Here is a 25,951-nt window from a genome sequence, read left to right as displayed (position 1 = left end):
TGGTTTTTTGGTAATAACTCTGGAAAGAAACGTCGCAGACCCATCAAGGTGGTACTCGTACTGCTCGCCTCGTCGAGAGGAATCCAAATATATGAATGCTTAAGCTATGGGATATGAAATGGACGAGCGACCAATAAAACAACATGTATTATGGTTTTTAATGCTTTTTGCTATTCACAAAATAAAACAAAAGCAGTCATGCAAATATCTGAATTTTCACAGCACAGCAAAATCAGTTGCACCATTCAATTTCGCTCTTCGAGACGGGGAGAATTCAATCACATTCATTCGATGCGACGTTTCTTATGGGATTTAATGAGCGACAACATTTTGACCCCAAACCGAGAGGATTCTGGGATGTTTGTGTTTTTTTGGTAATAACTCTGGAAGGAAATGTCGCAGACCCATCAAGGTGGTACTCGTACTGCTCGGCTCGTCGAGACGAATCCAAATATATGAATGGTTAAGCTATGTGATATGAAATGGACGAGCGACCAATAAAACAGCATGTATTATGGGGTTGAATGCTTTTTGCTATTCACAAAATAAAACAAAAGCAGTCATGCAAATATCTGAATTTTCACAGCACAGCAAAATCAGTTGCACCATTCAATTCCGCTCGTCGAGACGGGGAAAATTCAATCACATTCATTCGGTGCGACGTTTCTTATGGGATTTAATGAGCGACAACATTTTGACCCCAAACCGAGAGGATTCTGGGATGTTTGTGGTTTTTTGGTAATAACTCTGGAAGGAAACGTCGCAGACCCATCAAGGTGGTACTCGAACTGCTCGCCTCGTCGAGAGGAATCCAAATATATGAATGGTTAAGCTATGGGATATGAAATGGACGAGCGACCAATAAAACAACATGTATTATGGGTTGAATGCTTTTTGCTATTCATAAAATAAAACAAAAGCAGTCATGCAAATATCTGAATTTTCACAGCACAGCAAAATCAGTTGCACCATTCAATTCCGCTCGTCCAGACGGGGAGAATTCAATCACATTCATTCGATGCGACGTTTCTAATTGGATTTAATGAGCGACAACATTTTGACCCCAAACCGAGAGGATTCTGGGATGTTTGTGTATTTTTGGTAATAACTCTGGAAGGAAACGTCGCAGACCCATCAAGGTGGTACTCGTACTTCTCGCCTCGTCGAGAGGAATCCAAATATATGAATGCTTAAGGTATGGAATATGAAATGGACGAGCGACCAATAAAACAACATGTATTATGGGGTTGAATGCTTTTTGCTATTCACAAAATAAAACAAAAGAAGTCATGCAAATATCTGAATTTTCACAGCACAGCAAAATCAGTTGCACCATTCAATTCCGCTCGTCCAGACGGGGAGAATTCAATCACATTCATTCGATGCGACGTTTCTTATTGGATTTAATGAGCGACAACATTTTGACCCCAAACCGAGAGGATTCTGGGATGTTTGTGGTTTTTTGGTAATAACTCTGGAAGGAAACGTCGCAGACCCATCAAGGTGGTACTCGAACTGCTCGCCTCGTCGAGAGGAATCCAAATCTATGAATGGTTAAGCTATGGGATATGAAATGGACGAGCGACCAATAAAACAACATGTATTATGGGTTGAATGCTTTTTGCTATTCATAAAATAAAACAAAAGCAGTCATGCAAATATCTGAATTTTCACAGCACAGCAAAATCAGTTGCACCATTCAATTCCGCTCGTCCAGACGGGGAGAATTCAATCACATTCATTCGATGCGACGTTTCTTATTGGATTTAATGAGCGACAACATTTTGACCCCAAACCGAGAGGATTCTGGGATGTTTGTGGTTTTTTGGTAATAACTCTGGAAGGAAACGTCGCAGACCCATCAAGGTGGTACTCGTACTGCTCGGCTCGTCGAGCGGAATCCAAATCTATGAATGGTTAAGCTATCGGATATGAAATGGACGAGCGACCAATAAAACAACATGTTTTATGGGGTTGAATGCTTTTTGCTATTCACAAAATAAAACAAAAGCAGTCATGCAAATATCTGAATTTTCACAGCACAGCAAAATCAGTTGCACCATTCAATTCCGCTCGTCCAGACGGGGAGAATTCAATCACATTCATTCTATGCGACGTTTCTTATTGGATTTAATGAGCGACAACATTTTGACCCCAAACCGAGAGAATTCTGGGATGTTTGTGTTTTTTTGGTAATAACTCTGGAAGGAAACGTCGCAGACCCATCAAGGTGGTACTCGTACTGCTCGGCTCGTCGAGCGGAATCCAAATCTATGAATGGTTAAGCTATCGGATATGAAATGGACGAGCGACCAATAAAACAACATGTATTATGGGGTTGAATGCTTTTTGCTATTCACAAAATAAAACAAAAGCAGTCATGCAAATATCTGAATTTTCACAGCACAGCAAAATCAGTTGCACCATTCAATTCCGCTCGTCCAGACGGGGAGAATTCAATCACATTCATTCGATGCGACGTTTCTTATGGGATTTAATGAGCGAAAACATTTTGATCCCAAACCGAGAGGATTCTGGGATGTTTGTGTATTTTTGGTAATAACTCTGGAAGGAAACGTCGCAGACCCATCAAGGTGGTACTCGTACTTCTCGCCTCGTCGAGAGGAATCCAAATATATGAATGCTTAAGCTATGGAATATGAAATGGACGAGCGACCAATAAAACAACATGTATTATGGGGTTGAATGCTTTTTGCTATTCACAAAATAAAACAAAAGCAGTCATGCAAATATCTGAATTTTCACAGGACAGCAATATCAGTTGCACCATTCAATTCCGCTCGTCCAGACGGGGAGAATTCAATCACATTCATTCGATGCGACGTTTCTTATGGGATTTAATGAGCGACAACATTTTGACCCCAAACCGAGAGGATTCTGGGATGTTTGTGGTTTTTTGGTAATAACTCTGGAAGGAAACGTCGCAGACCCATCAAGGTGGTACTCGTACTGCTCGGCTCGTCGAGAGGAATCCAAATATATGAATGGTTAAGCTATGGGATATGAAATGGACGAGCGACCAATAAAACAACATGTATTATGGGTTGAATGCTTTTTGCTATTCATAAAATAAAACAAAAGCAGTCATGCAAATATCTGAATTTTCACAGCACAGCAAAATCAGTTGCACCATTCAATTCCGCTCGTCCAGACGGGGAGAATTCAATCACATTCATTCGATGCGACGTTTCTTATTGGATTTAATGAGCGACAACATTTTGACCCCAAACCGAGAGGATTCTGGGATGTTTGTGGTTTTTTGGTAATAACTCTGGAAGGAAACGTCGCAGACCCATCAAGGTGGTACTCGTACTGCTCGGCTCGTCGAAAGGAATCCAAATCTATGAATGGTTAAGCTATCGGATATGAAATGGACGAGCGACCAATAAAACAACATGTATTATGGGGTTGAATGCTTTTTGCTATTCACAAAATAAAACAAAAGAAGTCATGCAAATATCTGAATTTTCACAGCACAGCAAAATAAGTTGCACCATTCAATTCCGCTCGTCAAGATGGGGAGAATTCAATCACATTCATTCGATGCGACGTTTCTTATTGGATTTAATGAGCGACAACATTTTGACCCCAAACCGAGAGGATTCTGGGATGTTTGTGGTTTTTTGGTAATAACTCTGAAAGGAAACGTCGCAGACCCATCAAGGTGGTACTCGTACTGCTCGGCTCGTCGAGAGGAATCCAAATCTATGAATGGTTAAGCTATCGGATATGAAATGGACGAGCGACCAATAAAACAACATGTATTATGGGGTTGAATGCTTTTTGCTATTCACAAAATAAAACAAAAGAAGTCATGCAAATATCTGAATTTTCACAGCACAGCAAAATCAGTTGCACCATTCAATTCCGCTCGTCAAGATGGGGAGAATTCAATCACATTCATTCGATGCGACGTTTCTTATTGGATTTAATGAGCGACAACATTTTGACCCCAAACCGAGAGGATTCTGGGATGTTTGTGTATTTTTGGTAATAACTCTGGAAGGAAACGTCGCAGACCCATCAAGGTGGTACTCGAACTGCTCGCCTCGTCGAGAGGAATCCAAATATATGAATGCTTAAGCTATGGAATATGAAATGGACGAGCGACCAATAAAACAACATGTATTATGGGGTTGAATGCTTTTTGCTATTCACAAAATAAAACAAAAGCAGTCATGCAAATATCTGAATTTTCACAGGACAGCAATATCAGTTGCACCATTCAATTCCGCTCGTCAAGATGGGGAGAATTCAATCACATTCATTCGATGCGACGTTTCTTATTGGATTTAATGAGCGACAACATTTTGACCCCAAACCGAGAGGATTCTGGGATGTTTGTGGTTTTTTGGTAATAACTCTGAAAGGAAACGTCGCAGACCCATCAAGGTGGTACTCGTACTGCTCGCCTCGTCGAGAGGAATCCAAATATATGAATGCTTAAGCTATGGAATATGAAATGGACGAGCGACCAATAAAACAACATGTATTATGGGGTTGAATGCTTTTTGATATTCACAAAATAAAACAAAAGCAGTCATGCAAATATCTGAATTTTCACAGGACAGCAATATCAGTTGCACCATTCAATTCCGCTCGTCAAGATGGGGAGAATTCAATCACATTCATTCGATGCGACGTTTCTTATTGGATTTAATGAGCGACAACATTTTGACCCCAAACCGAGAGGATTCTGGGATGTTTGTGTTTTTTTGGTAATAACTCTGAAAGGAAACGTCGCAGACCCATCAAGGTGGTACTCGTACTGCTCGGCTCGTCGAGAGGAATCCAAATCTATGAATGGTTAAGCTATCGGATATGAAATGGACGAGCGACCAATAAAACAACATGTATTATGGGGTTGAATGCTTTTTGCTATTCACAAAATAAAACAAAAGAAGTCATGCAAATATCTGAATTTTCACAGCACAGCAAAATCAGTTGCACCATTCAATTCCGCTCGTCAAGATGGGGAGAATTCAATCACATTCATTCGATGCGACGTTTCTTATTGGATTTAATGAGCGACAACATTTTGACCCCAAACCGAGAGGATTCTGGGATGTTTGTGTATTTTTGGTAATAACTCTGGAAGGAAACGTCGCAGACCCATCAAGGTGGTACTCGTACTGCTCGGCTCGTCGAGAGGAATCCAAATATATGAATGGTTAAGCTATGGGATATGAAATGGACGAGCGACCAATAAAACAACATGTATTATGGGGTTGAATGCTTTTTGCTATTCACAAAATAAAACAAAAGCAGTCATGCAAATATCTGAATTTTCACAGGACAGCAATATCAGTTGCACCATTCAATTCCGCTCGTCCAGACGGGGAGAATTCAATCACATTCATTCGATGCGACGTTTCTTATGGGATTTAATGAGCGACAACATTTTGACCCCAAACCGAGAGGATTCTGGGATGTTTGTGGTTTTTTGGTAATAACTCTGGAAGGAAACGTCGCAGACCCATCAAGGTGGTACTCGTACTGCTCGCCTCGTCGAGAGGAATCCAAATATATGAATGCTTAAGCTATGGAATATGAAATGGACGAGCGACCAATAAAACAACATGTATTATGGGGTTGAATGCTTTTTGCTATTCACAAAATAAAACAAAAGCAGTCATGCAAATATCTGAATTTTCACAGGACAGCAATATCAGTTGCACCATTCAATTCCGCTCATCCAGACGGGGAGAATTCAATCACATTCATTCGATGCGACGTTTCTTATGGGATTTAATGAGCGACAACATTTTGACCCCAAACCGAGAGGATTCTGGGATGTTTGTGGTTTTTTGGTAATAACTCTGGAAGGAAACGTCGCAGACCCATCAAGGTGGTACTCGTACTGCTCGGCTCGTCGAGAGGAATCCAAATCTATGAATGGTTAAGCTATCGGATATGAAATGGACGAGCGACCAATAAAACAACATGTATTATGGGGTTGAATGCTTTTTGCTATTCACAAAATAAAACAAAAGAAGTCATGCAAATATCTGAATTTTCACAGCACAGCAAAATCAGTTGCACCATTCAATTCCGCTCGTCAAGATGGGGAGAATTCAATCACATTCATTCGATGCGACGTTTCTTATTGGATTTAATGAGCGACAACATTTTGACCCCAAACCGAGAGGATTCTGGGATGTTTGTGTATTTTTGGTAATAACTCTGGAAGGAAACGTCGCAGACCCATCAAGGTGGTACTCGTACTGCTCGGCTCGTCGAGAGGAATCCAAATATATGAATGGTTAAGCTATGGGATATGAAATGGACGAGCGACCAATAAAACAACATGTATTATAGGTTGAATGCTTTTTGCTATTCATAAAATAAAACAAAAGCAGTCATGCAAATATCTGAATTTTCACAGCACAGCAAAATCAGTTGCACCATTCAATTCCGCTCGTCCAGACGGGGAGAATTCAATCACATTCATTCGATGCGACGTTTCTTATTGGATTTAATGAGCGACAACATTTTGACCCCAAACCGAGAGGATTCTGGGATGTTTGTGGTTTTTTGGTAATAACTCTGGAAGGAAACGTCGCAGACCCATCAAGGTGGTACTCGTACTGCTCGGCTCGTCGAAAGGAATCCAAATCTATGAATGGTTAAGCTATCGGATATGAAATGGACGAGCGACCAATAAAACAACATGTATTATGGGGTTGAATGCTTTTTGCTATTCACAAAATAAAACAAAAGAAGTCATGCAAATATCTGAATTTTCACAGCACAGCAAAATAAGTTGCACCATTCAATTCCGCTCGTCAAGATGGGGAGAATTCAATCACATTCATTCGATGCGACGTTTCTTATTGGATTTAATGAGCGACAACATTTTGACCCCAAACCGAGAGGATTCTGGGATGTTTGTGGTTTTTTGGTAATAACTCTGAAAGGAAACGTCGCAGACCCATCAAGGTGGTACTCGTACTGCTCGGCTCGTCGAGAGGAATCCAAATCTATGAATGGTTAAGCTATCGGATATGAAATGGACGAGCGACCAATAAAACAACATGTATTATGGGGTTGAATGCTTTTTGCTATTCACAAAATAAAACAAAAGAAGTCATGCAAATATCTGAATTTTCACAGCACAGCAAAATCAGTTGCACCATTCAATTCCGCTCGTCAAGATGGGGAGAATTCAATCACATTCATTCGATGCGACGTTTCTTATTGGATTTAATGAGCGACAACATTTTGACCCCAAACCGAGAGGATTCTGGGATGTTTGTGTATTTTTGGTAATAACTCTGGAAGGAAACGTCGCAGACCCATCAAGGTGGTACTCGAACTGCTCGCCTCGTCGAGAGGAATCCAAATATATGAATGCTTAAGCTATGGAATATGAAATGGACGAGCGACCAATAAAACAACATGTATTATGGGGTTGAATGCTTTTTGCTATTCACAAAATAAAACAAAAGCAGTCATGCAAATATCTGAATTTTCACAGGACAGCAATATCAGTTGCACCATTCAATTCCGCTCGTCAAGATGGGGAGAATTCAATCACATTCATTCGATGCGACGTTTCTTATTGGATTTAATGAGCGACAACATTTTGACCCCAAACCGAGAGGATTCTGGGATGTTTGTGGTTTTTTGGTAATAACTCTGAAAGGAAACGTCGCAGACCCATCAAGGTGGTACTCGTACTGCTCGCCTCGTCGAGAGGAATCCAAATATATGAATGCTTAAGCTATGGAATATGAAATGGACGAGCGACCAATAAAACAACATGTATTATGGGGTTGAATGCTTTTTGATATTCACAAAATAAAACAAAAGCAGTCATGCAAATATCTGAATTTTCACAGGACAGCAATATCAGTTGCACCATTCAATTCCGCTCGTCAAGATGGGGAGAATTCAATCACATTCATTCGATGCGACGTTTCTTATTGGATTTAATGAGCGACAACATTTTGACCCCAAACCGAGAGGATTCTGGGATGTTTGTGTTTTTTTGGTAATAACTCTGAAAGGAAACGTCGCAGACCCATCAAGGTGGTACTCGTACTGCTCGGCTCGTCGAGAGGAATCCAAATCTATGAATGGTTAAGCTATCGGATATGAAATGGACGAGCGACCAATAAAACAACATGTATTATGGGGTTGAATGCTTTTTGCTATTCACAAAATAAAACAAAAGAAGTCATGCAAATATCTGAATTTTCACAGCACAGCAAAATCAGTTGCACCATTCAATTCCGCTCGTCAAGATGGGGAGAATTCAATCACATTCATTCGATGCGACGTTTCTTATTGGATTTAATGAGCGACAACATTTTGACCCCAAACCGAGAGGATTCTGGGATGTTTGTGTATTTTTGGTAATAACTCTGGAAGGAAACGTCGCAGACCCATCAAGGTGGTACTCGTACTGCTCGCCTCGTCGAGAGGAATCCAAATATATGAATGCTTAAGCTATGGAATATGAAATGGACGAGCGACCAATAAAACAACATGTATTATGGGGTTGAATGCTTTTTGCTATTCACAAAATAAAACAAAAGCAGTCATGCAAATATCTGAATTTTCACAGGACAGCAATATCAGTTGCACCATTCAATTCCGCTCGTCCAGACGGGGAGAATTCAATCACATTCATTCGATGCGACGTTTCTTATGGGATTTAATGAGCGACAACATTTTGACCCCAAACCGAGAGGATTCTGGGATGTTTGTGGTTTTTTGGTAATAACTCTGGAAGGAAACGTCGCAGACCCATCAAGGTGGTACTCGTACTGCTCGCCTCGTCGAGAGGAATCCAAATATATGAATGCTTAAGCTATGGAATATGAAATGGACGAGCGACCAATAAAACAACATGTATTATGGGGTTGAATGCTTTTTGCTATTCACAAAATAAAACAAAAGCAGTCATGCAAATATCTGAATTTTCACAGGACAGCAATATCAGTTGCACCATTCAATTCCGCTCATCCAGACGGGGAGAATTCAATCACATTCATTCGATGCGACGTTTCTTATGGGATTTAATGAGCGACAACATTTTGACCCCAAACCGAGAGGATTCTGGGATGTTTGTGGTTTTTTGGTAATAACTCTGGAAGGAAACGTCGCAGACCCATCAAGGTGGTACTCGTACTGCTCGGCTCGTCGAGAGGAATCCAAATCTATGAATGGTTAAGCTATCGGATATGAAATGGACGAGCGACCAATAAAACAACATGTATTATGGGGTTGAATGCTTTTTGCTATTCACAAAATAAAACAAAAGAAGTCATGCAAATATCTGAATTTTCACAGCACAGCAAAATCAGTTGCACCATTCAATTCCGCTCGTCAAGATGGGGAGAATTCAATCACATTCATTCGATGCGACGTTTCTTATTGGATTTAATGAGCGACAACATTTTGACCCCAAACCGAGAGGATTCTGGGATGTTTGTGTATTTTTGGTAATAACTCTGGAAGGAAACGTCGTAGACCCATCAAGGTGGTACTCGTACTGCTCGCCTCGTCGAGAGGAATCCAAATATATGAATGCTTAAGCTATGGAATATGAAATGGACGAGCGACCAATAAAACAACATGTATTATGGGGTTGAATGCTTTTTGCTATTCACAAAATAAAACAAAAGCAGTCATGCAAATATCTGAATTTTCACAGGACAGCAATATCAGTTGCACCATTCAATTCCGCTCGTCCAGACGGGGAGAATTCAATCACATTCATTCGATGCGACGTTTCTTATTGGATTTAATGAGCGACAACATTTTGACCCCAAACCGAGAGGATTCTGGGATGTTTGTGTATTTTTGGTAATAACTCTGGAAGGAAACGTCGCAGACCCATCAAGGTGGTACTCGTACTGCTCGCCTCGTCGAGAGGAATCCAAATATATGAATGCTTAAGCTATGGAATATGAAATGGACGAGCGACCAATAAAACAACATGTATTATGGGGTTGAATGCTTTTTACTATTCACAAAATAAAACAAAAGCAGTCATGCAAATATCTGAATTTTCACAGGACAGCAATATCAGTTGCACCATTCAATTCCGCTCGTCCAGACGGGGAGAATTCAATCACATTCATTCGATGCGACGTTTCTTATGGGATTTAATGAGCGACAACATTTTGACCCCAAACCGAGAGGATTCTGGGATGTTTGTGGTTTTTTGGTAATAACTCTGAAATGAAACGTCGCAGACCCATCAAGGTGGTACTCGTACTGCTCGGCTCGTCGAGAGGAATCCAAATCTATGAATGGTTAAGCTATCGGATATGAAATGGACGAGCGACCAATAAAACAACATGTATTATGGGGTTGAATGCTTTTTGCTATTCACAAAATAAAACAAAAGAAGTCATGCAAATATCTGAATTTTCACAGCACAGCAAAATCAGTTGCACCATTCAATTCCGCTCGTCAAGATGGGGAGAATTCAATCACATTCATTCGATGCGACGTTTCTTATTGGATTTAATGAGCGACAACATTTTGACCCCAAACCGAGAGGATTCTGGGATGTTTGTGTATTTTTGGTAATAACTCTGGAAGGAAACGTCGCAGACCCATCAAGGTGGTACTCGTACTGCTCGCCTCGTCGAGAGGTATCCAAATATATATATGAATGCTTAAGCTATGGAATATGAAATGGACGAGCGACCAATAAAACAACATGTATTATGGGGTTGAATGCTTTTTGCTATTCACAAAATAAAACAAAAGCAGTCATGCAAATATCTGAATTTTCACAGGACAGCAATATCAGTTGCACCATTCAATTCCGCTCGTCCAGACGGGGAGAATTCAATCACATTCATTCGATGCGACGTTTCTTATGGGATTTAATGAGCGACAACATTTTGACCCCAAACCGAGAGGATTCTGGGATGTTTGTGGTTTTTTGGTAATAACTCTGGAAGGAAACGTCGCAGACCCATCAAGGTGGTACTCGTACTGCTCGCCTCGTCGAGAGGAATCCAAATATATGAATGCTTAAGCTATGGAATATGAAATGGACGAGCGACCAATAAAACAACATGTATTATGGGGTTGAATGCTTTTTGCTATTCACAAAATAAAACAAAAGCAGTCATGCAAATATCTGAATTTTCACAGGACAGCAATATCAGTTGCACCATTCAATTCCGCTCGTCCAGACGGGGAGAATTCAATCACATTCATTCGATGCGACGTTTCTTATGGGATTTAATGAGCGACAACATTTTGACCCCAAACCGAGAGGATTCTGGGATGTTTGTGGTTTTTTGGTAATAACTCTGGAAGGAAACGTCGCAGACCCATCAAGGTGGTACTCGTACTGCTCGGCTCGTCGAGAGGAATCCAAATCTATGAATGGTTAAGCTATCGGATATGAAATGGACGAGCGACCAATAAAACAACATGTATTATGGGGTTGAATGCTTTTTGCTATTCACAAAATAAAACAAAAGAAGTCATGCAAATATCTGAATTTTCACAGCACAGCAAAATCAGTTGCACCATTCAATTCCGCTCGTCAAGATGGGGAGAATTCAATCACATTCATTCGATGCGACGTTTCTTATTGGATTTAATGAGCGACAACATTTTGACCCCAAACCGAGAGGATTCTGGGATGTTTGTGTATTTTTGGTAATAACTCTGGAAGGAAACGTCGTAGACCCATCAAGGTGGTACTCGTACTGCTCGCCTCGTCGAGAGGAATCCAAATATATGAATGCTTAAGCTATGGAATATGAAATGGACGAGCGACCAATAAAACAACATGTATTATGGGGTTGAATGCTTTTTGCTATTCACAAAATAAAACAAAAGCAGTCATGCAAATATCTGAATTTTCACAGGACAGCAATATCAGTTGCACCATTCAATTCCGCTCGTCCAGACGGGGAGAATTCAATCACATTCATTCGATGCGACGTTTCTTATGGGATTTAATGAGCGACAACATTTTGACCCCAAACCGAGAGGATTCTGGGATGTTTGTGGTTTTTTGGTAATAACTCTGGAAGGAAACGTCGCAGACCCATCAAGGTGGTACTCGTACTGCTCGGCTCGTCGAGAGGAATCCAAATCTATGAATGGTTAAGCTATCGGATATGAAATGGACGAGCGACCAATAAAACAACATGTATTATGGGGTTGAATGCTTTTTGCTATTCACAAAATAAAACAAAAGAAGTCATGCAAATATCTGAATTTTCACAGCACAGCAAAATCAGTTGCACCATTCAATTCCGCTCGTCAAGATGGGGAGAATTCAATCACATTCATTCGATGCGACGTTTCTTATTGGATTTAATGAGCGACAACATTTTGACCCCAAACCGAGAGGATTCTGGGATGTTTGTGTATTTTTGGTAATAACTCTGGAAGGAAACGTCGTAGACCCATCAAGGTGGTACTCGTACTGCTCGCCTCGTCGAGAGGAATCCAAATATATGAATGCTTAAGCTATGGAATATGAAATGGACGAGCGACCAATAAAACAACATGTATTATGGGGTTGAATGCTTTTTGCTATTCACAAAATAAAACAAAAGCAGTCATGCAAATATCTGAATTTTCACAGGACAGCAATATCAGTTGCACCATTCAATTCCGCTCGTCCAGACGGGGAGAATTCAATCACATTCATTCGATGCGACGTTTCTTATGGGATTTAATGAGCGACAACATTTTGACCCCAAACCGAGAGGATTCTGGGATGTTTGTGGTTTTTTGGTAATAACTCTGGAAGGAAACGTCGCAGACCCATCAAGGTGGTACTCGTACTGCTCGGCTCGTCGAGAGGAATCCAAATCTATGAATGGTTAAGCTATCGGATATGAAATGGACGAGCGACCAATAAAACAACATGTATTATGGGGTTGAATGCTTTTTGCTATTCACAAAATAAAACAAAAGAAGTCATGCAAATATCTGAATTTTCACAGCACAGCAAAATCAGTTGCACCATTCAATTCCGCTCGTCAAGATGGGGAGAATTCAATCACATTCATTCGATGCGACGTTTCTTATTGGATTTAATGAGCGACAACATTTTGACCCCAAACCGAGAGGATTCTGGGATGTTTGTGTATTTTTGGTAATAACTCTGGAAGGAAACGTCGTAGACCCATCAAGGTGGTACTCGTACTGCTCGCCTCGTCGAGAGGAATCCAAATATATGAATGCTTAAGCTATGGAATATGAAATGGACGAGCGACCAATAAAACAACATGTATTATGGGGTTGAATGCTTTTTGCTATTCACAAAATAAAACAAAAGCAGTCATGCAAATATCTGAATTTTCACAGGACAGCAATATCAGTTGCACCATTCAATTCCGCTCGTCCAGACGGGGAGAATTCAATCACATTCATTCGATGCGACGTTTCTTATGGGATTTAATGAGCGACAACATTTTGACCCCAAACCGAGAGGATTCTGGGATGTTTGTGGTTTTTTGGTAATAACTCTGGAAGGAAACGTCGCAGACCCATCAAGGTGGTACTCGTACTGCTCGGCTCGTCGAGAGGAATCCAAATCTATGAATGGTTAAGCTATCGGATTTGAAATGGACGAGCGACCAATAAAACAACATGTATTATGGGGTTGAATGCTTTTTGCTATTCACAAAATAAAACAAAAGAAGTCATGCAAATATCTGAATTTTCACAGCACAGCAAAATCAGTTGCACCATTCAATTCCGCTCGTCAAGATGGGGAGAATTCAATCACATTCATTCGATGCGACGTTTCTTATTGGATTTAATGAGCGACAACATTTTGACCCCAAACCGAGAGGATTCTGGGATGTTTGTGTATTTTTGGTAATAACTCTGGAAGGAAACGTCGTAGACCCATCAAGGTGGTACTCGTACTGCTCGCCTCGTCGAGAGGAATCCAAATATATGAATGCTTAAGCTATGGAATATGAAATGGACGAGCGACCAATAAAACAACATGTATTATGGGGTTGAATGCTTTTTGCTATTCACAAAATAAAACAAAAGCAGTCATGCAAATATCTGAATTTTCACAGGACAGCAATATCAGTTGCACCATTCAATTCCGCTCGTCCAGACGGGGAGAATTCAATCACATTCATTCGATGCGACGTTTCTTATGGGATTTAATGAGCGACAACATTTTGACCCCAAACCGAGAGGATTCTGGGATGTTTGTGGTTTTTTGGTAATAACTCTGGAAGGAAACGTCGCAGACCCATCAAGGTGGTACTCGTACTGCTCGGCTCGTCGAGAGGAATCCAAATCTATGAATGGTTAAGCTATCGGATATGAAATGGACGAGCGACCAATAAAACAACATGTATTATGGGGTTGAATGCTTTTTGCTATTCACAAAATAAAACAAAAGAAGTCATGCAAATATCTGAATTTTCACAGCACAGCAAAATCAGTTGCACCATTCAATTCCGCTCGTCAAGATGGGGAGAATTCAATCACATTCATTCGATGCGACGTTTCTTATTGGATTTAATGAGCGACAACATTTTGACCCCAAACCGAGAGGATTCTGGGATGTTTGTGTATTTTTGGTAATAACTCTGGAAGGAAACGTCGTAGACCCATCAAGGTGGTACTCGTACTGCTCGCCTCGTCGAGAGGAATCCAAATATATGAATGCTTAAGCTATGGAATATGAAATGGACGAGCGACCAATAAAACAACATGTATTATGGGGTTGAATGCTTTTTGCTATTCACAAAATAAAACAAAAGCAGTCATGCAAATATCTGAATTTTCACAGGACAGCAATATCAGTTGCACCATTCAATTCCGCTCGTCCAGACGGGGAGAATTCAATCACATTCATTCGATGCGACGTTTCTTATTGGATTTAATGAGCGACAACATTTTGACCCCAAACCGAGAGGATTCTGGGATGTTTGTGTATTTTTGGTAATAACTCTGGAAGGAAACGTCGCAGACCCATCAAGGTGGTACTCGTACTGCTCGCCTCGTCGAGAGGAATCCAAATATATGAATGCTTAAGCTATGGAATATGAAATGGACGAGCGACCAATAAAACAACATGTATTATGGGGTTGAATGCTTTTTACTATTCACAAAATAAAACAAAAGCAGTCATGCAAATATCTGAATTTTCACAGGACAGCAATATCAGTTGCACCATTCAATTCCGCTCGTCCAGACGGGGAGAATTCAATCACATTCATTCGATGCGACGTTTCTTATGGGATTTAATGAGCGACAACATTTTGACCCCAAACCGAGAGGATTCTGGGATGTTTGTGGTTTTTTGGTAATAACTCTGAAATGAAACGTCGCAGACCCATCAAGGTGGTACTCGTACTGCTCGGCTCGTCGAGAGGAATCCAAATCTATGAATGGTTAAGCTATCGGATATGAAATGGACGAGCGACCAATAAAACAACATGTATTATGGGGTTGAATGCTTTTTGCTATTCACAAAATAAAACAAAAGAAGTCATGCAAATATCTGAATTTTCACAGCACAGCAAAATCAGTTGCACCATTCAATTCCGCTCGTCAAGATGGGGAGAATTCAATCACATTCATTCGATGCGACGTTTCTTATTGGATTTAATGAGCGACAACATTTTGACCCCAAACCGAGAGGATTCTGGGATGTTTGTGTATTTTTGGTAATAACTCTGGAAGGAAACGTCACAGACCCATCAAGGTGGTACTCGTACTGCTCGCCTCGTCGAGAGGTATCCAAATATATATATGAATGCTTAAGCTATGGAATATGAAATGGACGAGCGACCAATAAAACAACATGTATTATGGGGTTGAATGCTTTTTGCTATTCACAAAATAAAACAAAAGCAGTCATGCAAATATCTGAATTTTCACAGGACAGCAATATCAGTTGCACCATTCAATTCCGCTCGTCCAGACGGGGATAATTCAATCACATTCATTCGATGCGACGTTTCTTATGGGATTTAATGAGCGACAACATTTTGACCCCAAACCGAGAGGATTCTGGGATGTTTGTGGTTTTTTGGTAATAACTCTGGAAGGAAACGTCGCAGACCCATCAAGGTGGTACTCGTACTGCTCGCCTCGTCGAGAGGAATCCAAATATATGAATGCTTAAGCTATGGAATATGAAATGGACGAGCGACCAATAAAACAACATGTATTATGGGGTTGAATGCTTTTTGCTATTCACAAAATAAAACAAAAGCAGTCATGCAAATATCTGAATTTTCACAGGACAGCAATATCAGTTGCACCATTCAATTCCGCTCGTCCAGACGGGGAGAATTCAATCACATTCATTCGATGCGACGTTTCTTATGGGATTTAATGAGCGACAACATTTTGACCCCAAACCGAGAGGATTCTGGGATGTTTGTGGTTTTTTGGTAATAACTCTGGAAGGAAACGTCGCAGACCCATCAAGGTGGTACTCGTACTGCTCGCCTCGTCGAGAGGAATCCAAATATATGAATGCTTAAGCTATGGAATATGAAATGGACGAGCGACCAATAAAACAACATGTATTATGGGGTTGAATGCTTTTTGCTATTCACAAAATAAAACAAAAGAAGTCATGCAAATATCTGAATTTTCACAGCACAGCAAAATCAGTTGCACCATTCAATTCCGCTCGTCAAGATGGGGAGAATTCAATCACATTCATTCGATGCGACGTTTCTTATTGGATTTAATGAGCGACAACATTTTGACCCCAAACCGAGAGGATTCTGGGATGTTTGTGTATTTTTGGTAATAACTCTGGAAGGAAACGTCACAGACCCATCAAGGTGGTACTCGTACTGCTCGCCTCGTCGAGAGGTATCCAAATATATATATGAATGCTTAAGCTATGGAATATGAAATGGACGAGCGACCAATAAAACAACATGTATTATGGGGTTGAATGCTTTTTGCTATTCACAAAATAAAACAAAAGCAGTCATGCAAATATCTGAATTTTCACAGGACAGCAATATCAGTTGCACCATTCAATTCCGCTCGTCCAGACGGGGATAATTCAATCACATTCATTCGATGCGACGTTTCTTATGGGATTTAATGAGCGACAACATTTTGACCCCAAACCGAGAGGATTCTGGGATGTTTGTGGTTTTTTGGTAATAACTCTGGAAGGAAACGTCGCAGACCCATCAAAGTGGTACTCGTACTGCTCGCCTCGTCGAGAGGAATCCAAATATATGAATGCTTAAGCTATGGAATATGAAATGGACGAGCGACCAATAAAACAACATGTATTATGGGGTTGAATGCTTTTTGCTATTCACAAAATAAAACAAAAGCAGTCATGCAAATATCTGAATTTTCACAGGACAGCAATATCAGTTGCACCATTCAATTCCGCTCGTCCAGACGGGGAGAATTCAATCACATTCATTCGATGCGACGTTTCTTATGGGATTTAATGAGCGACAACATTTTGACCCCAAACCGAGAGGATTCTGGGATGTTTGTGGTTTTTTGGTAATAACTCTGGAAGGAAACGTCGCAGACCCATCAAGGTGGTACTCGTACTGCTCGGCTCGTCGAGAGGAATCCAAATCTATGAATGGTTAAGCTATCGGATATGAAATGGACGAGCGACCAATAAAACAACATGTATTATGGGGTTGAATGCTTTTTGCTATTCACAAAATAAAACAAAAGAAGTCATGCAAATATCTGAATTTTCACAGCACAGCAAAATCAGTTGCACCATTCAATTCCGCTCGTCAAGATGGGGAGAATTCAATCACATTCATTCGATGCGACGTTTCTTATTGGATTTAATGAGCGACAACATTTTGACCCCAAACCGAGAGGATTCTGGGATGTTTGTGTATTTTTGGTAATAACTCTGGAAGGAAACGTCGTAGACCCATCAAGGTGGTACTCGTACTGCTCGCCTCGTCGAGAGGAATCCAAATATATGAATGCTTAAGCTATGGAATATGAAATGGACGAGCGACCAATAAAACAACATGTATTATGGGGTTGAATGCTTTTTGCTATTCACAAAATAAAACAAAAGCAGTCATGCAAATATCTGAATTTTCACAGGACAGCAATATCAGTTGCACCATTCAATTCCGCTCGTCCAGACGGGGAGAATTCAATCACATTCATTCGATGCGACGTTTCTTATTGGATTTAATGAGCGACAACATTTTGACCCCAAACCGAGAGGATTCTGGGATGTTTGTGTATTTTTGGTAATAACTCTGGAAGGAAACGTCGCAGACCCATCAAGGTGGTACTCGTACTGCTCGCCTCGTCGAGAGGAATCCAAATATATGAATGCTTAAGCTATGGAATATGAAATGGACGAGCGACCAATAAAACAACATGTATTATGGGGTTGAATGCTTTTTACTATTCACAAAATAAAACAAAAGCAGTCATGCAAATATCTGAATTTTCACAGGACAGCAATATCAGTTGCACCATTCAATTCCGCTCGTCCAGACGGGGAGAATTCAATCACATTCATTCGATGCGACGTTTCTTATGGGATTTAATGAGCGACAACATTTTGACCCCAAACCGAGAGGATTCTGGGATGTTTGTGGTTTTTTGGTAATAACTCTGAAATGAAACGTCGCAGACCCATCAAGGTGGTACTCGTACTGCTCGGCTCGTCGAGAGGAATCCAAATCTATGAATGGTTAAGCTATCGGATATGAAATGGACGAGCGACCAATAAAACAACATGTATTATGGGGTTGAATGCTTTTTGCTATTCACAAAATAAAACAAAAGAAGTCATGCAAATATCTGAATTTTCACAGCACAGCAAAATCAGTTGCACCATTCAATTCCGCTCGTCAAGATGGGGAGAATTCAATCACATTCATTCGATGCGACGTTTCTTATTGGATTTAATGAGCGACAACATTTTGACCCCAAACCGAGAGGATTCTGGGATGTTTGTGTATTTTTGGTAATAACTCTGGAAGGAAACGTCGCAGACCCATCAAGGTGGTACTCGTACTGCTCGCCTCGTCGAGAGGTATCCAAATATATATATGAATGCTTAAGCTATGGAATATGAAATGGACGAGCGACCAATAAAACAACATGTATTATGGGGTTGAATGCTTTTTGCTATTCACAAAATAAAACAAAAGCAGTCATGCAAATATCTGAATTTTCACAGGACAGCAATATCAGTTGCACCATTCAATTCCGCTCGTCCAGACGGGGAGAATTCAATCACATTCATTCGATGCGACGTTTCTTATGGGATTTAATGAGCGACAACATTTTGACCCCAAACCGAGAGGATTCTGGGATGTTTGTGGTTTTTTGGTAATAACTCTGGAAGGAAACGTCGCAGACCCATCAAGGTGGTACTCGTACTGCTCGGCTCGTCGAGAGGAATCCAAATCTATGAATGGTTAAGCTATCGGATATGAAATGGACGAGCGACCAATAAAACAACATGTATTATGGGGTTGAATGCTTTTTGCTATTCACAAAATAAAACAAAAGAAGTCATGCAAATATCTGAATTTTCACAGCACAGCAAAATCAGTTGCACCATTCAATTCCGCTCGTCAAGATGGGGAGAATTCAATCACATTCATTCGATGCGACGTTTCTTATTGGATTTAATGAGCGACAACATTTTGACCCCAAACCGAGAGGATTCTGGGATGTTTGTGTATTTTTGGTAATAACTCTGGAAGGAAACGTCGTAGACCCATCAAGGTGGTACTCGTACTGCTCGCCTCGTCGACGTCGAGAGGAATCCAAATATATGAATGCTTAAGCTATGGAATATGAAATGGACGAGCGACCAATAAAACAACATGTATTATGGGGTTGAATGCTTTTTGCTATTCACAAAATAAAACAAAAGCAGTCATGCAAATATCTGAATTTTCACAGGACAGCAATATCAGTTGCACCATTCAATTCCGCTCGTCCAGAAGGGGAGAATTCAATCACATTCATTCGATGCGACGTTTCTTATTGGATTTAATGAGCGACAACATTTTGACCCCAAACCGAGAGGATTCTGGGATGTTTGTGTATTTTTGGTAATAACTCTGGAAGGAAACGTCGCAGACCCATCAAGGTGGTACTCGTACTGCTCGCCTCGTCGAGAGGAATCCAAATATATGAATGCTTAAGCTATGGAATATGAAATGGACGAGCGACCAATAAAACAACATGTCTTATGGGGTTGAATGCTTTTTACTATTCACAAAATAAAACAAAAGCAGTCATGCAAATATCTGAATTTTCACAGGACAGCAATATCAGTTGCACCATTCAATTCCGCTCGTCCAGACGGGGAGAATTCAATCACATTCATTCGATGCGACGTTTCTTATGGGATTTAATGAGCGACAACATTTTGACCCCAAACCGAGAGGATTCTGGGATGTTTGTGGTTTTTTGGTAATAACTCTAGAAGGAAACGTCGCAGACCCATCAAGGTGGTACTCGTACTGCTCGGCTCGTCGAGAGGAATCCAAATCTATGAATGGTTAAGCTATCGGATATGAAATGGACGAGCGACCAATAAAGCAACATGTATTATGGGGTTGAATGCTTTTTGCTATTCACAAAATAAAACAAAAGAAGTCATGCAAATATCTGAATTTTCACAGCACAGCAAAATCAGTTGCACCATTCAATTCCGCTCGTCAAGATGGGGAGAATTCAATCACATTCATTCGATGCGACGTTTCTTATTGGATTTAATGAGCGACAACATTTTGACCCCAAACCGAGAGGATTCTGGGATGTTTGTGTATTTTTGGTAATAACTCTGGAAGGAAACGTCGCAGACCCATCAAGGTGGTACTCGTACTGCTCGCCTCGTCGAGAGGAATCCAAATATATATATGAATGCTTAAGCTATGGAATATGAAATGGACGAGCGACCAATAAAACAACATGTATTATGGGGTTGAATGCTTTTTGCTATTCACAAAATAAAACAAAAGCAGTCATGCAAATATCTGAATTTTCACAGGACAGCAATATCAGTTGCACCATTCAATTCCGCTCGTCCAGACGGGGAGAATTCAATCACATTCATTCGATGCGACGTTTCTTATGGGATTTAATGAGCGACAACATTTTGACCCCAAACCGAGAGGATTCTGGGATGTTTGTGGTTTTTTGGTAATAACTCTGGAAGGAAACGTCGCAGACCCATCAAGGTGGTACTCGAACTGCTCGCCTCGTCGAGAGGAATCCAAATATATGAATGGTTAAGCTATGGGATATGAAATGGACGAGCGACCAATAAAACAACATGTATTATGGGGTTGAATGCTTTTTGCTATTCACAAAATAAAACAAAAGCAGTCATGCAAATATCTGAATTTTCACAGGACAGCAATATCAGTTGCACCATTCAATTCCGCTCGTCCAGACGGGGAGAATTCAATCACATTCATTCGATGCGACGTTTCTTATGGGATTTAATGAGCGACAACATTTTGACCCCAAACCGAGAGGATTCTGGGATGTTTGTGGTTTTTTGGTAATAACTCTGGAAGGAAACGTCGCAGACCCATCAAGGTGGTACTCGTACTGCTCGGCTCGTCGAGAGGAATCCAAATATATGAATGGTTAAGCTATGGGATATGAAATGGACGAGCGACCAATAAAACAACATGTATTATGGGTTGAATGCTTTTTGCTATTCATAAAATAAAACAAAAGCAGTCATGCAAATATCTGAATTTTCACAGCACAGCAAAATCAGTTGCACCATTCAATTCCGCTCGTCCAGACGGGGAGAATTCAATCACATTCATTCGATGCGACGTTTCTTATTGGATTTAATGAGCGACAACATTTTGACCCCAAACCGAGAGGATTCTGGGATGTTTGTGGTTTTTTGGTAATAACTCTGGAAGGAAACGTCGCAGACCCATCAAGGTGGTACTCGTACTGCTCGGCTCGTCGAAAGGAATCCAAATCTATGAATGGTTAAGCTATCGGATATGAAATGGACGAGCGACCAATAAAACAACATGTATTATGGGGTTGAATGCTTTTTGCTATTCACAAAATAAAACAAAAGAAGTCATGCAAATATCTGAATTTTCACAGCACAGCAAAATAAGTTGCACCATTCAATTCCGCTCGTCAAGATGGGGAGAATTCAATCACATTCATTCGATGCGACGTTTCTTATTGGATTTAATGAGCGACAACATTTTGACCCCAAACCGAGAGGATTCTGGGATGTTTGTGGTTTTTTGGTAATAACTCTGAAATGAAACGTCGCAGACCCATCAAGGTGGTACTCGTACTGCTCGGCTCGTCGAGAGGAATCCAAATCTATGAATGGTTAAGCTATCGGATATGAAATGGACGAGCGACCAATAAAACAACATGTATTATGGGGTTGAATGCTTTTTGCTATTCACAAAATAAAACAAAAGAAGTCATGCAAATATCTGAATTTTCACAGCACAGCAAAATCAGTTGCACCATTAAATTCCGCTCGTCAAGATGGGGAGAATTCAATCACATTCATTCGATGCGACGTTTCTTATTGGATTTAATGAGCGACAACATTTTGACCCCAAACCGAGAGGATTCTGGGATGTTTGTGTATTTTTGGTAATAACTCTGGAAGGAAACGTCGCAGACCCATCAAGGTGGTACTCGTACTGCTCGCCTCGTCGAGAGGAATCCAAATATATGAATGCTTAAGCTATGGAATATGAAATGGACGAGCGACCAATAAAACAACATGTATTATGGGGTTGAATGCTTTTTGCTATTCACAAAATAAAACAAAAGCAGTCATGCAAATATCTGAATTTTCACAGGACAGCAATATCAGTTGCACCATTCAATTCCGCTCGTCAAGATGGGGAGAATTCAATCACATTCATTCGATGCGACGTTTCTTATTGGATTTAATGAGCGACAACATTTTGACCCCAAACCGAGAGGATTCTGGGATGTTTGTGGTTTTTTGGTAATAACTCTGAAAGGAAACGTCGCAGACCCATCAAGGTGGTACTCGTACTGCTCGGCTCGTCGAGAGGAATCCAAATCTATGAATGGTTAAGCTATCGGATATGAAATGGACGAGCGACCAATAAAACAACATGTATTATGGGGTTGAATGCTTTTTGCTATTCACAAAATAAAACAAAAGAAGTCATGCAAATATCTGAATTTTCACAGCACAGCAAAATAAGTTGCACCATTCAATTCCGCTCGTCAAGATGGGGAGAATTCAATCACATTCATTCGATGCGACGTTTCTTATTGGATTTAATGAGCGACAACATTTTGACCCCAAACCGAGAGGATTCTGGGATGTTTGTGGTTTTTTGGTAATAACTCTGAAATGAAACGTCGCAGACCCATCAAGGTGGTACTCGTACTGCTCGGCTCGTCGAGAGGAATCGAAATCTATGAATGGTTAAGCTATCGGATATGAAATGGACGAGCGACCAATAAAACAACATGTATTATGGGGTTGAATGCTTTTTGCTATTCACAAAATAAAACAAAAGAAGTCATGCAAATATCTGAATTTTCACAGCACAGCAAAATCAGTTGCACCATTCAATTCCGCTCGTCAAGATGGGGAGAATTCAATCACATTCATTCGATGCGACGTTTCTTATTGGATTTAATGAGCGACAACATTTTGACCCCAAACCGAGAGGATTCTGGGATGTTTGTGTATTTTTGGTAATAACTCTGGAAGGAAACGTCGCAGACCCATCAAGGTGGTACTCGTACTGCTCGCCTCGTCGAGAGGAATCCAAATATATGAATGCTTAAGCTATGGAATATGAAATGGACGAGCGACCAATAAAACAACATGTATTATGGGGTTGAATGCTTTTTGCTATTCACAAAATAAAACAAAAGAAGTCATGCAAATATCTGAATTTTCACAGCACAGCAAAATCAGTTGCACCATTCAATTCCGCTCGTCAAGATGGGGAGAATTCAATCACATTCATTCGATGCGACGTTTCTTATTGGATTTAATGAGCGACAACATTTTGACCCCAAACCGAGAGGATTCTGGGATGTTTGTGGTTTTTTGGTAATAACTCTGGAAGGAAACGTCGCAGACCCATCAAGGTGGTACTCGTACTGCTCGCCTCGTCGAGAGGAATCCAAATATATGAATGCTTAAGCTATGGAATATGAAATGGACGAGCGACCAATAAAACAACATGTATTATGGGGTTGAATGCTTTTTGCTATTCACAAAATAAAACAAAAGCAGTCATGCAAATATCTGAATTTTCACAGGACAGCAATATCAGTTGCACCATTCAATTCCGCTCGTCCAGACGGGGAGAATTCAATCACATTCATTCGATGCGACGTTTCTTATGGGATTTAATGAGCGACAACATTTTGACCCCAAACCGAGAGGATTCTGGGATGTTTGTGGTTTTTTGGTAATAACTCTGGAAGGAAACGTCGCAGACCCATCAAGGTGGTACTCGTACTGCTCGGCTCGTCGAGAGGAATCCAAATCTATGAATGGTTAAGCTATCGGATATGAAATGGACGAGCGACCAATAAAACAACATGTATTATGGGGTTGAATGCTTTTTGCTATTCACAAAATAAAACAAAAGAAGTCATGCAAATATCTGAATTTTCACAGCACAGCAAAATAAGTTGCACCATTCAATTCCGCTCGTCAAGATGGGGAGAATTCAATCACATTCATTCGATGCGACGTTTCTTATTGGATTTAATGAGCGACAACATTTTGACCCCAAACCGAGAGGATTCTGGGATGTTTGTGGTTTTTTGGTAATAACTCTGAAATGAAACGTCGCAGACCCATCAAGGTGGTACTCGTACTGCTCGGCTCGTCGAGAGGAATCCAAATCTATGAATGGTTAAGCTATCGGATATGAAATGGACGAGCGACCAATAAAACAACATGTATTATGGGGTTGAATGCTTTTTGCTATTCACAAAATAAAACAAAAGAAGTCATGCAAATATCTGAATTTTCACAGCACAGCAAAATCAGTTGCACCATTCAATTCCGCTCGTCAAGATGGGGAGAATTCAATCACATTCATTCGATGCGACGTTTCTTATTGGATTTAATGAGCGACAACATTTTGACCCCAAACCGAGAGGATTCTGGGATGTTTGTGTATTTTTGGTAATAACTCTGGAAGGAAACGTCGCAGACCCATCAAGGTGGTACTCGTACTGCTCGCCTCGTCGAGAGGAATCCAAATATATGAATGCTTAAGCTATGGAATATGAAATGGACGAGCGACCAATAAAACAACATGTATTATGGGGTTGAATGCTTTTTGCTATTCACAAAATAAAACAAAAGCAGTCATGCAAATATCTGAATTTTCACAGGACAGCAATATCAGTTGCACCATTCAATTCCGCTCGTCAAGATGGGGAGAATTCAATCACATTCATTCGATGCGACGTTTCTTATTGGATTTAATGAGCGACAACATTTTGACCCCAAACCGAGAGGATTCTGGGATGTTTGTGGTTTTTTGGTAATAACTCTGAAAGGAAACGTCGCAGACCCATCAAGGTGGTAATCGTACTGCTCGGCTCGTCGAGAGGAATCCAAATCTATGAATGGTTAAGCTATCGGATATGAAATGGACGAGCGACCAATAAAACAACATGTATTATGGGGTTGAATGCTTTTTGCTATTCACAAAATAAAACAAAAGAAGTCATGCAAATATCTGAATTTTCACAGCACAGCAAAATAAGTTGCACCATTCAATTCCGCTCGTCAAGATGGGGAGAATTCAATCACATTCATTCGATGCGACGTTTCTTATTGGATTTAATGAGCGACAACATTTTGACCCCAAACCGAGAGGATTCTGGGATGTTTGTGGTTTTTTGGTAATAACTCTGAAATGAAACGTCGCAGACCCATCAAGGTGGTACTCGTACTGCTCGGCTCGTCGAGAGGAATCCA

Source organism: Petromyzon marinus, chromosome 22 (genome assembly GCF_048934315.1).
Source record: "Petromyzon marinus isolate PM22_M1 ecotype Great Lakes invasive population chromosome 22, UKy_Petmar_22M1.pri1.0, whole genome shotgun sequence".
NCBI lineage: Eukaryota > Metazoa > Chordata > Hyperoartia > Petromyzontiformes > Petromyzontidae > Petromyzon > Petromyzon marinus.
Note: the sequence above shows the minus strand (reverse complement) of the source record.